Here is a 12,265-nt window from a genome sequence, read left to right as displayed (position 1 = left end):
GTTACTTCACATGGAATGCACGGTGCCAGATTACCCTATGGAAGAAAGTCCTCTCTGTTGAGGTGGTGGTGCACGATATTCTGGGTGAGGTTGGGAAAATTCGGGGTCTTGAGAAGGGCAGGGAGCCTCGGGCAGTCTGGATAAGGGCGTGGAGGAATATCAGACCTGCCTTTGGTGAACTGCCCATCTCTGGGTGAGGAGCTCTTTTCTTTTTCTGTTTCTTTCCCTACCTTAGCTTTTGTCGGTTAGTATCTTCTTTTTGAAGAAGGGCTGCATGCATAATGGGTACGGGTTTGTTTCTTGACCTCACAGGTTTGTCTGGTGTAGTGGTGTGAGTCGTAGTAAGATTATCCCCAATAATGACATGTTCATGATGAGTTTTGTTTTTGCTGTAAAGTCTTTTTTTGTTTGAGAGCAGATTTGCTATATTTATTTTCATTTATGTAAATATTTATGTATATTATATATAGTGATTTTATGCTTATTGATTGGAAGACTTTTAATAAAGAAAAATTGGAAACATGTATGGATAGGTGGAGACACGGATAGATGGACAGATGGATGGAGATGTGGATAGGTGGATGGAGACATGAATGGATGGAGACATGGATAGATGGATGGATGGATAGAAACATGGATGGATGGACAAAGACATGGATAGATGGATGTATAGAGCCATGGATGGGTGGGTGGATAGATGGACAGATAGATGGAGATATGGATGGATGGAACATGGATAGATGAATGTTTGGAGACATGAATGGATGGAGCCATGGATAGATGGACAGATGGATGGAGACATCGATGGATAGAGACATGGATAGATGGATGGATAGATGGAAACATGGATAGATGGATGTTTGGAGACATGCATGGGTGGATAGAGACATGGGGGGATGGAGACATAGATGGATGGCTGGATGGATGGATGGAAACATGGCTGGTTGAATGGAGCCATGGATGGGTGGATGGAAACATTGATGGATAGAGACATGGATAGATGGGCGGATAGATGGAGATATGGATGGACAGAGACATGGATGGGTGGAGACACGGATACATGGATGGACGGAGACATGGGTGGACGGAGACATGGATGGATGGAGATATGGATGGAAGGAGATATGGATGGGTGGAGACACGGATAGATGAATGGATGGAGACATGGGTGGATGGAGATATGGATGGATGGAGACATGGATGGACGGAGACATGGATGGAGACATGGATGGACGGAGACATGGATGGGTGGAGACACGGATAGATGGATGGATGGAGACATGGGTGGACGGAGATATGGATGGAAGGAGATATGGATAGACGGAGACATGGATGGAGACATGGATGGACGGAGACATGGATGGGTGGAGACACGGATAGATGGATGGATGGAGACATGGACGGAGATATGGATGGACGGAGACATGGATGGATGGAGACATGGATAGATGGATGGATGGAGACATGGGTGGATGGAGATATGGATGGATGGAGACATGGATAGATGGATGGATGGAGATATGGATGGATGGAGACATGGATGGATGGATGGATGGAGACATGGGTGGATGGAGACATGGATGGAGACATGGATGGACAGAGATATGGATGGGTGGAAACATGGATAGATGGGTGGATGGAGATATGGGTGGATGGAGATATGGGTGGATGGAGATATGGGTGGATGGAGATATGGATGGATGGAGACATGGATGGATGGATGGATGGAGACATGGGTGGATAGAGATATGGATGGACAGAGATATGGATGGACAGAGATATGGATGGACGGAGACATGGATGGGTGGAGACATGGGTGGATGGAGATATGGATGGATGGAGACATGGGTGGATGGAGATATGGATGGATGGAGACATGGATGGATGGATGGAGACATGGATGGATGGATGGAGACATGGATGGATGGATGGATGGATGGAGACATGGGTGGATGGAGATATGGATGGACAGAGATATGGATGGACGGAGACATGGATGGACAGAGATATGGATGGGTGGAGACATAGATAGATGGATGGATGGAGACATGGGTGGATGGAGATATGGATGGATGGAGACATGGATGGATGGAGACACGGATAGATGGATGGATGGAGACATGGGTGGATGGAGATATGGATGGATGGAGAAATGGGTGGATGGAGATATGGATGGATGGAGACATGGATGGATGGAGACATGGATGGACGGAGACATGGATGGGTGGAGACATGGGTGGATGGAGATATGGATGGATGGAGACATGGATGGATGGATGGATGGAGACATGGGTGGATGGAGATATGGATGGATGGAGACATGGATGGATGGATGGATGGATGGAGACATGGATGGATGGATGGATGGATGGAGACATGGGTGGATGGAGATATGGATGGACAGAGATATGGATGGACGGAGACATGGATGGGTGGAGACATGGGTGGATGGAGATATGGATGGATGGAGACATGGATGGATGGATGGATGGATGGAGACATGGATGGATGGATGGATGGAGACATGGGTGGATGGAGATATGGATGGACAGAGATATGGATGGACGGAGACATGGATGGACAGAGATATGGATGGGTGGAGACATAGATAGATGGATGGATGGAGACATGGGTGGATGGAGATATGGATGGATGGAGACATGGATGGATGGAGACACGGATAGATGGAGATATGGATGGACAGAGATATGGATGGACGGAGACATGGATGGACAGAGATATGGATGGGTGGAGACATAGATAGATGGATGGATGGAGACATGGGTGGATGGAGATATGGATGGATGGAGACATGGATGGATGGAGACACGGATAGATGGATGGATGGAGACATGGGTGGATGGAGATATGAATGGACAGAGATATGGATGGACGGAGACATGGGTGGATGGAGATATGGATGGACAGAGATATGGATGGACGGAGACATGGATAGATGGATGGATGGGGGAAATGCTTTGAATATCAAAAATGAATGAAATCGTGTTTTTGGTTTGTGGTGCTCGGATACAGATGAATTCTACATTAGTTTTTTTATAAATTCCATTTGAGGTTTATGTTGAGTTGGGTTTTTATGAACAGTTTCCATGCTTCTGTGTATAATTGAGGACTTTATAAATACTTGGCCTGCAGTGCAATGAAAATACGTGGAATATCCAGCAAGGCGAGAAGTTCAGGTTTATTCGATTCTGATAATCGGCCCCCGAGGGCAGTGACTTCCCATTGGGGGGAGTATTAGGTAAACTCATTTCCTTTCTCAGGGTTGGCTGTTTATGTCTAGATGTCACCGGACATGATGCGGGGGGGGGGGATTTACTTTTGACCTTCAACAGCAGAGATCTGAAAAGATATAAACTCAGCACAGGGCATGTATGGGAAACTGCCCGCAGCACCTCTCCCTGCGCCTCACATATATAACCCCCCCCCCCTCCCCCACACACAGCTTCTCCTATATCAATTCTACCGACATCAAAATAATGAATTTCGTCACTTTATCAGTCTTCAGAGGCTTGAAAGGACTAATCTTTAGCCAACCCCATGTGTTCTGTGCAGTATTGTCAGCTCATGGCAACTAAAACATGTATAATTTACAGTTATTGGTTCACGTAGAAGTAATTGGGCACAAAATGTCTCAATATTGAGTTGGCATGGATATTTGTCTGATATTTGTCATATATATTTAATTTTTTTTGCAATTTTCTCCCAAAAATTTTCAATTAAGAGCAATCAGCAAAACAAATGGCATTCAGCCCTCCAAGTATGATCCCGACTTGAGCATATGCCAAACGGAGCCATTATTTATAAGTATTATTGATTTATTTAATGCCAATATCTCCCACAACTCTCTCTGTGCCCAGAGATGACATACAGAGACTAAAATAACAACATAAACACTCCAATTTATTATAGAGTAGAAATAAGAGTCTTTGTAGGTCCTTCAAAAAAGTCTAAAAGGAAAAAAAGATCAAAATCTTCCAAAATAATGTAACATTTATCCTTTCATACCCAGAGGTCATTGAGGCCTCAATGTCCATAAGAGAAGTTACTTGTAGGAGGTTTGTATATGTAAGATGCTGCAGGCAGATATATTATTTTATTATTATTGTATAATGAAGTGTGTGTGTGTGTATGTGTATATATATATATATATATATATATATATATATATATATTTCTTATTACAATTTAAATATTTCTCTACTTGTATCTGCCAACCTCTGTAGACTGATAAAGTGACACCATTTATTCAATTAACATCCATAGAACTGACATAAGAGAAGTTATTTGTAGGTGGTTGGAGGTCCGTATATGTGAGATGCAGAGGTGCTGCAGGCAGTTATATTATTTTATATAGTATTTTATTTATTAATATATTATTATATATATTATTTTATTGTTAAAATTATTTTACTATTTTATTATTATTAAAATAGTGATATTATTAAAATAGTGATTATATATATATATATATATGTATATATGTGTGTGTGTGTGTGTGTGTGTGTGTGTATATATATATATATATATATATATATAACATACATACATACATACATACATACATACATACATACATACATACATACATACAGAGCATCCGGAATGTATTCACAGTACTTCACTTTTTCCACATTTTGTCATGTTACAGCCTTTTTTCAAAATGGATTAAATTCATTATTTTTCCTCAAAATTCTACAAACAATCCCCCATAATGACAATGTGAAAGAAGTTTGTTTGAAATATTTGCAAATGTATTAAAAATTAGAAATGAAAAAAAAAAAAAAAATCCCATGTACATAAGTATCACAGGCTCCTCCCATGTACATAAGCATCACAGGCTCCTCCCATGTACATAAGTATCACAGGCTCCTCCCATGTACATAAGCATCACAGGCTCCTCCCATGTACATAAGCATCACAGGCTCCTCCCGTGTTCATAAGTATCACAGGCTCCTCCCATGTGCATAAATATCGCAGGCTCCTCCCATGTACATAAGTATCACAGGCTCCTCCCATGTACATAAGTATCACAGGCTCCTCCCATGTGCATAAATATCACAGGCTCCTCCCATGTACATAAGTATCACAGACCCCTCCCATGTACATAAGTTTCACAGGCTCCTCCCATGTACATAAACATCACAGGCTCCTCCCATGTACATAAGCATCACAGGCTCCTCCCATGTACATAAGCATCACAGGCTCCTCCCGTGTTCATAAGTATCACAGGCTCCTCCCGTGTTCATAAGTATCACAGGCTCCTCCCATGTGCATAAATATCACAGGCTCCTCCCATGTACATAAGTATCACAGGCTCCTCCCATGTACATAAGCATCACAGGCTCCTCCCATGTACATAAACATCACAGGCTCCTGCCATGTACATAAGTATCGCAGGCTCCTCCCGTGTTCATAAGTATCACAGGCTCCTCCCATGTGCATAAATATCACAGGCTCCTCCCATGTACATAAGTATCACAGACCCCTCCCATGTACATAAGTTTCACAGGCTCCTCCCATGTACATAAGTATCACAGACTCCTCCCATGTACACAAGTATCACAGACTCCTCCCATGTACACAAGTATCACAGGCTCCTCCCATGTGCATAAATATCACAGGCTCCTCCCATGTGTATAAGTATCACAGGCTCCTCCCATGTACATAGGTATCACGGGCTCCTCCCATGTGCATAAGTATCACATGCTCCTCCCATGTACATAAGTATCAGAGACCCCTCCCATGTACATAAGTTTCACAGGCTCCTCCCATGTACATAAGTATAACAGGCTCCTCCCATGTACATAAGTATCATAGGCTCCTCCCATGTACATAGGTATCACAGGCTCCTCCCATGTACACAGGGCTGGACTGGGACAGAAATTTGGCCCTGGACTTCATCCAGACCGGCCCACTTACATTTTGAGTGTCCCATCAGCACTCCCTTACAACAGAGTGTCCCATTACGAGCCCCCTTACATCAGAGTATCCCATCAGCACCCCCTTACATCAGAGTGTCCCATGAGCAGCCCCCTTACATCAGAGTGGCCCACTGGGAAACTCCCGGTAGTCCCAATGGCCAGTACATGCCTGCATGTACATAAGTAAGGCTTTGTTATCCCACTTACAATTGATCTCAGGTACCTTCTGTTTCCACTGATCATCCTTGAGATGTTTCTACAACTTGATTGGAGGTCACCTGCGGTAAATTCAGGTGATTGGACATGATTTGGAAAGGCACACACCTGTCTATAGAAGGTCCCACAGGTAACAGTGCATGTCAGAGCACAAACCAAGCCATGAAGTCCAAGGAATTGTCTGTAGACCTCCGAGACAGGATTGTATGGAGGCACAGATCGGGGGAAGGGTACAGAATAGTTTCTGGAGCATTGGAGGTCCCAATGAGCACAGTGTCCTCCATCATCTGTAAATGGAAGAAGTTTGGAACCACCAGGACTCTTCCTAGAGCGGGCCACCCGGCCAAACTGAGCGATCAGAGGAGAAGGGCCTTAGTCAGGAAGGTGACCAAGAACCCCGATGGTCACTCAGACAGAGCTCCAGAGTTTCCCTGTGGAGAGAGGAGAACCTTCCAGAAGAACAACCATCTCTGCAGCGATTCACCAATCAGGCCTGTATGGCAGAGTGGCCAGACGGAAGCCACTCCTCAGTAAAAGGCACATGACAGTTCGCCTAGAGTTTGCCAAAAGGCACCTGAAGGACTCTCAGACCATGAGAAGCAAAATCCTCTGGTCTGATGAAACAAAGATTGAACTCTTTGGCTTGAATGGCAAGTGTCATGTCTGGAGGAAACCAGGCACCGCTCATCACCTGGCCAATACCATCCCTACAGTGAAGCATGGTGGTGGCAGCATCATGCTGTGGGGATGTATTTCAGCGGCAGGAACTGGGAGACAAGTCAGGATTGAGAGAAAGACGAATGCGGCAACATACAGAGACATCCTTGATGAACACCGGCTCCAGAGCGCTCTGGACCTCAGACTGGGGTGAAGGTTCACCTTCCAACAAGGCAACGACCCTAAGCACACAGCCAAGATAACAAAGGAACGGATACGGGAAAACGCTGTGAATGTCCTTGAGTGGCCCAGCCAGAGTCCAGACTTGAACCCGATTGAACACACTTAGATTGCACACAGGTGGACATCATTTCACGAATTATGTGACTTCTGGAGGTAATTGGTTGCACCAGAGCTTTTTATAGGCTTCCTAACAAAGGGGGGTGAATACATACGCACATGACAATTATCAGTTTTTTATTTCTGAAAAATAGTTTTATGTATCTGTTTTTCTCATTTTACTTCAACAACTTAGCCCTTGTACACACGGGTCGGACATTCCAACAACCAAATCTGTCGGATTTTGTCCAACGGATTTTGTCCGAAACTGGTGTTGCATACACACGGTCGGACAAAGTTGTCGGAAAATCCAATCGTTCGGAGCGTGATGACGTTATTTCGTTACAACGGGACTACGTTCAGGCTAGTAGCCAATAGCTTTGGTCTAGGAGTTTGATCTGAGCATGCGTGGCACTTTGTCCGATCGGAATTCTCTACACATGATCGGACAAAGTCCGGTCGGATCATGTTGTCAGAAATTTTTTATAGCCAAGCTCTAAAACTTTGTCGGTCGGATATTCAGACGGAAACAGTCCGATGGAGCCTACACATGGTCGTATTATTCCGACAACACGGTCCGATCGGACATTTTCCGTTGGAATGTCCAACCGTGTGTATAAGGGCTTAGGCTATTGTGTTCTGATCCATCACATAGAATTCAGGTTAAAAAAAAAAAAAAAAAAAAACATTGAACTAAAGGCTGTAATGTAACAAAATAGGTAAAAAGCCAAGGGGGGTGTGCAGGGGCGTAACTATAGGGGGTGCAGCAGTCGCGACCGCAACCGGGCCCTGTGATGCAGGGGGCCCATACAGCCCCCTCTACATATGGCCGGCAGCAGCATAGGCAGCTAGGGGTACCAGTGCACCATGCACACGGGTGGCTGGAGGTGGAGGGTAACTAGCAGAGCTCCATGCTCCACTATCACACTGGCTACTCTTTAGTTGTGCATTCCCCGCATGACCTGTGTCCTCGGCCGACTCCTCTGAGTACCCCTCTTCTGCTCCATGCATTGCCTCTCAGTCCGATGTCTGTTCTCCCCAGCCAGAGTCCCCCCCCCCCCCGAGTCCAGCCCACACTGCACTGCATACTTCTCCCGGGTAAACAAACTTTAAGCACACAGATGCAGTGCAGCCCTATGAGAGCCCCCCCGGAGGACACTGCCAGCCCCCCTCCTCCCCCGTCATACACAGATGATGAAAGGTCTTTCTGGGAGATATGCTGATCGCCCGTCCAGCACACTGGATGGAGCCCAGGCCAACATGGATGAGTGCACCGCCTACAGCTTGGTCATGGTGAGTGAGAGGACCCCATCCCCCCACACACCATTACATACCCCCTCCATCTCCCCCTGGGGACAGGGGCCCCTTCTCACGTGGGGACAGGGACCCCCATCTCCCCTGGGGACAGGGGCCCCTTCTCACCTAGGGGCAGTAACTTCATCTGCCCTGGAGAAAAGGACCTCATCTCTTCTGGGGACGGGGACCCCATCCTGCCTAGGGACAGTCCCCAAATGGGGCACCTAAAAATAAAATAAAAAAACTAATAAAAAAAACTACTGATACCAGTGGTGGAACTACAGGGCTCACAAAGGTCATACCTGTGACCACGCCCTGGAGTTCCACCGCCAGACTCGGAGGGAAGGGCCCTGGCTGGGGTTCAGGGGGGCCCTGCAAGGTTTTCTGCATCGGGGCCCTGAAGGTTCTAGTTACGCCACTGGGGGTGTGAATACTTTTGCCAGGCACTGTAAATCACATGAAATCCCGATGCAGAATGAAGCAGCAGCGTGATTGTTTTTTTTGCTTTTATATTCTTGCTGCATAATTAGCTGTTTTAGCATCTTCAATCTGAAGCTCCATTGGAAAGCCGCGTAGAATCGGGACGCTGCAGAAAAGGATTCCAAATGGCTTCATCCAGAAGGAAGTTTGTATCCCTCCAATTTTATGGCTGGTGATTTTATCCGGATGGTGACGAATATACTTGAAATTAAAGCTCAGAGAAGGTGAGAAGTACACGGAGTTGGGTATATTACACATTTTATCAGTTCATTTTAGCAATTTTCCGCAGATATACTCGTAAAATAAATGGAATTTATTTTTATTCGGCCCCCGGAACTTCTGAAGAATGTGTGGGGGGGGGGGGGGGGGAGGGGCTGGATGTTTGGTGGGAAGGGGTGCCATTGCCATAAAATAGAAATTGAAATGCATTGAGAGCTTTGTAATCTATCGATGGAGGACGGCGGAGCAATAATGGTAAGTTATGGCTCTCATCTCCTCAATCATGCAAGATAAAGCACTGGGGACGTGGATTTATGGGGGCAACGAATTGGATGACACAGCGAGAAATTCGATTATTCACATAAAATAAAGTCATGTGGCTTGTCCAGGCCCTCCATTTTTTTTTTATTTATTTTTTTTATCCGCGCTTCGCTGTGAGCGCCCTCCGGACCCTCCAAAAGGTAATGGAATAGGAATGCTGCCTGTGCTGCGATTGGAGGGATTAACCACTTCAGTTCCCCTTGAAGTATGGTTTCGAACCCAATGGCTGAAATCTTTAACATGTGAATGTAATTTCAAAACTCATTTTTAATATCTTAAAATCTGAAGCTTTTATTAAAAATAATATATACTGTGCCTTGAAAAAGTATTCACACCCCTTGAAATTTTCAGCTGCCAGCAGAAACAAGAGGAGGAAAGCCAGCAACGATGTGGGGGTAGGGTGGGGGCACACAGAAGGGGGGAATGTATGGTGCACAGTGAGGGTGATTGGTGTAGCAGGGGAGGGGGAGGGGATTGGGCAATTACTGGATCCGATCCTTTATATGGCTCTCTCTGCAGCAGCTGAAAGCCAACTGGAGGGAGAAGAGAAGAAGCAAGCTTTTAGCTGCTGCAGAGAGAACCATATAGGGGATTGGTTCCACCAGTGGCGGCCAGTGCTCCATTTTTTTGGGGGGGGGGCAAACAACACCCCCACCACCGGGTCTGAACTTACCCCATCCATGATTGCTTCTTCTCATTCTCGGTTGGGCAATTACTGGATCTGATCCTTTATATGGCTCTGTCTGCAGCAGCTGAAAGCCAACTGAGGGGAAAAGAGAAGAAGCAAGCTTTCAGCTGCTGCAGAGAGAATCCTATAGGGGATTGGTTCCAGCAGTGGCAGTCGGTGCTCCATTTTTTTGGGGGGTGGCAAACAACCTCCCCCACCACCGGGTCTACACTTACCCCATCCATGATCATGACTTCTCTTTCTCGGTTGGGCAATTACTGGATCCGATCCTTTATATGGCTCTCTCTGCAGCAGCTGAAAGCCAACTGGAGGGAAAAGAGAAGAAGCAAGCTTTCAGCTGCTGCAGAGAGAACCATATAGGGGATTGGTTCCAGCAGTGGCAACCGGTGCTCCATTCTGGGGGGCAGCAAACAACCCCCCTGCCACCGGGTCTGCACTTACCCCATCCACAATCACAGCTTCTCTTTCTCGGCCACCGTGAAGTCCATGCACAGCAGATGGACGAAGCAGTAGGAGAGCAGCCAGGTGGACAAAGCCAGGCTGCGGCACGATCCAACGACTGAAATTGCCATCTTTCTTCTCCGGGCTCAGGCTGCATGGCAACTCTGCCTCTGCACATCCAGCACCGGAGACTGCATGCTCATTGGCTGCCACCAGCTCCCCCCCCCGCCTCCTCCTCTGCTCCTCTACTCCTCCTGTTCGTTCTGACCACCGCCTCACACATCACACAAGCCCTTTTTTGAAGCCAATTAGAGCCTCAGGCTCTAATCACTTGTTTCTAAAAAAACAAGCAAAAAAAAAACCCACTGAAATCCATTCATCCAGCACCCTGCATGTAAATTAGAGGCCCCCTTTGCCTCTAATGAGTGGGCCGCCACTGGGTTCCAGTACCAGTAATTGCCGCCTTCTACAACAATCACCCTCCCTGCCCACACTCGATTCACTCTTCTGTCTGGGCCCCCCTGCTGGCTCGGGCCCTGTACAGGAGGACTGGTGGTACTCCCTTATCTACAGCCCTGTTAGAAGGCATTACTTGCACATGGTATATAGCGTACTGAGGTTTTTTATATGAATCTTGAAGCAGAAATTTAAAGCAGCCTTTTTTAACTCTTTTAACATGGGGGAAACCCTTGAAATAAATTTGCAGTCTCAAGAAACCCCTGCCAATAATTACTATATCACTGGCTTTATTTCTCAGGGAATAGGCGCAGAAACTCCCCCCTTTCAAGTCACCCCTGGTCCCCCCCCCCTACCCACCCCAGAGCACCGTGCCTTGATTCCTCACCCTACCCACTACCCCCTTGTAGGATCTGATTTATCTTGTAGAGTCTATCCATTGCATTCCTCAAGAAAGAACCCCCTGAAGAAGGCTCAGCGAGTTGAAACGCATAGGGGTCCCTATGGGGTGTGATGCTCACTTGATGAATGAAATTCCTTGCAATCTCCTGTATATTTCATGTAACATGTATATTACATGTGCATGTTTTTTATTTTCACATTGATTTTCATTGTATGTACATAAAACTTTGCTACATTTGATACAAATGATGTGTCCACATTGGTGCCTTTAAAGTCCCTTTCCAACCCTCCATTATTTTCCCACTTGACCACCTCTCAGTAGTACCCCTTTTAGACAATACAAAACCAAATATAATTTTGTGGTCTAAGTAATTTGTATGGAATTTGTTAATGATAAGCTGTAAAATATATCCTCTGTAGCCAGCAACGATTGATCTCCTTACAGGGGGTTCAATAGACCAGCATCAATAGACCCTCCAGCTGCCAACAACAATAGACCACTAACTTTCAACAGTTGACCCTCCTGACCACATCAGATCCTCCAGCAGCCAGCATAATTAGACCCTCCAGCACACCCCAGCACCCCTTGCCATTACATGCATTCAGTGCTGGAGGTGCCGAAACTACCTTTCCTCGTGTTCCTGCTGAAAACAAGCCCTTAACATATATCTACAGGTACATTAGTGTGATGGTCACTGGGAAGATTACTCCTTAAATTGGTGGCCAGTGCAATCTTTGTGATGCAGTAGTGCTCTGAAACTTATGCGGATGTGTTTTAATGGGATAGGTGGTTTGTGGTCCTAGATGC

The sequence above is a fragment of the Lithobates pipiens genome, unplaced genomic scaffold (genome assembly GCF_037356315.1).
Source record: "Lithobates pipiens isolate NorthernLeopardFrog02 unplaced genomic scaffold, aLitPip1_a1.2 Scaffold_8, whole genome shotgun sequence".
NCBI classification, from domain to species: domain Eukaryota; kingdom Metazoa; phylum Chordata; class Amphibia; order Anura; family Ranidae; genus Lithobates; species Lithobates pipiens.
Note: the sequence above shows the minus strand (reverse complement) of the source record.